The sequence below is a fragment of the Benincasa hispida genome, chromosome 7 (assembly GCF_027475165.1).
Source record: "Benincasa hispida cultivar pf3 chromosome 7, pf3_genome.v1.1, whole genome shotgun sequence".
Lineage (NCBI taxonomy): Eukaryota > Viridiplantae > Streptophyta > Magnoliopsida > Cucurbitales > Cucurbitaceae > Benincasa > Benincasa hispida.
The window spans coordinates 13,451,063-13,453,391 of NC_143484.1; positions in this window are offsets into that span (position 1 = coordinate 13,451,063).

Consider the following 2,329-nt stretch of genomic DNA (forward strand, 5'->3'; position numbering starts at 1 on the left):
TTGTAGTTAGTACAAACGATGTGATCTTGAATCGTTTATATAAAGATATGTGAGTGGGGGCATCCTATGCAATGAGTTTGCATAAGACTGAAACATGAAATAGTCACTTTTTACATTCTAAATGCCATTTTATGTATAAAATTGACTATTTTGTTAATTGATGACCTAGGTAACTTAATCTTAATCTTGAGCTAACTATGAACTCCTGTTCACTCGGAATTATCCTTAGATCTGCATAGGTGAGAGCAGCTCATCATCGCTGGCCCAATAAGCCTCCCATTTCAAGGGTAAGATCAGGTGGATAGCTGGGAACATAGGGTGCAAGATGAAATTCACTCCTACCCGTTATATGGATAGTAGATAGGTTGTTCCCTTTAGTACTGAATCCAGGTCTTGAAAAAGGGGCCCCACCCTCTCCTTGGCTCGAGAGGGGTTCGGTTTATAGTTTGGATCTTAAACCAATTGTTCATTAGAGGATCAGTGGAACTTAAGGAACAAGATGTAGTCTTGGGGGTAAAACGGTTTTTATGACCCAGCCGAGATTACGAACAACCTGTGAAGGATTAGCTTACTAATTATGGTTATATCAGATGGACAGAAATATATCTACAATGAGGGGAGTGCAACTACGGAACTTTAGTGGAATGACTCGTTAGTTAACAAATGTTGATTAATTAGGTTAAAGAGTTTTACCGGTTAATCTCGATTGTTGGAGCCCATGATCTGTAGGTCTATTAGGTTCCCTACTAGCTTATATGGAATAAACTTAGAATAGTATGATAGAATAATTCGAATTGTTCGAATTAGGTGAAGAGAGAGAAACCGACAAGTATATGTGATATAGTAGTCGATTTTCAGTTTAGAGATACAGCTTTAATATTTAAATGTGATTTAAATATCAAGAATATGAATACGCTTATATTCGAAAGCTCAGAAATAATGAAAATGGTCAAAGATGTAAAAAGTCAAAGAGTTGACTTTTGACTTTGAAAAGTAAAACTTTGACCAACCTTATATTCAAATGTGATTTGAATTTCAAGAAAATGAATGCGGATTCATGTTTGGGAGGTCAAAATTAGTCAACACAAAAAAAATCATAAAAAGTCAAAATGTTGACTTTTTGGTCAAAGTTTGACTTTGACCAAATAACTATTTTGTCCTTTGACTAAAGTTAGTGGGAAAATCCAAATTTTTATTGGATAATTCCACTAACAAAATAGTGGGCTAGGTGTTGGCTAATAGTGGAAACATTAAGCCCACTTAGATAGTGGATTCTAGGTGTTGGGTTTTTATGGATTTGTTTCATGCAAATGTTGCATGGTTTTTTTCTATAAAATAAGCTTTCAATTATGGATTAAAGACTTTTGCCATTTTTTTGCAAAATATTAGTTTTCAAAATTGGGCTGAAAAATTAAAAACCCAACCCAAAAAATCTCCATCTTTTTTTCATCTCTTTCTCTCTCTCGGTTTTCTTCATTCATCAGGTTCCACAACCCGGTTTTGAGTCTAGAGGATAGTAGGTCAACTCTACTGGTGGTCCGAAAGAGTTTGGGTCGAGATTTAGCGAGGAAATGTGATTTTCGAGAGCTTCAAAGGTAAGTTAATTTACTGTTTCTCCTTCAAATTGCATGCTAATTTCCTTTTAATTGAAAGCAATTAGAGTGTAATTAGGTCATTTTTTCGCTGCATATGTCTCATGTTCCATCATATGAGTAGAATATCATCAACATATAGAATCAGAAAAGCAACAGTTTTGTTGATAATATTTTTGTAAACACAAGGTTCCTCAACATTCTGTTTAAAACCATAAGATTTGATCGCAGTGTCAAATGTCATATTCCAGAATCGAGATGCTTGTTTTAACCTATAAACTGATCTATTAAGCTTGCAAACTTTTTGCTCATAATTATAAAAGACAACAATGGACAAGAGTATTCTAATAGACTTGATCATAGCAACTGAAGAGAAGGTTTCTTCATAGCCTACCCCCTCTCTTTGTTGGGGTTGATGCCCTAAATCTCGTAGGATCCAGTAGTTTGTAAACATGTATATGAACAAATATTTGTGATGAAATAATATGAGATATTTTCTTCACTACAGTCTTTGATATATGAGATATTTTGTTGCATTAACCACAAACAAAAAAACTAAGATCCCTGGTTATCATTGTAATTTAAGCATGTATGTGATGACATACATGTGGATCGTGCTTTAAGTGATAACCTAAATGGTCTGTAGTATATGGATAAAGGAGGGAAACCTTATCTTGTTGATGCCACGAGTGTGGCCCACTTTGTAGATATTACAAGTATTGTAAAGTGCTACAAAT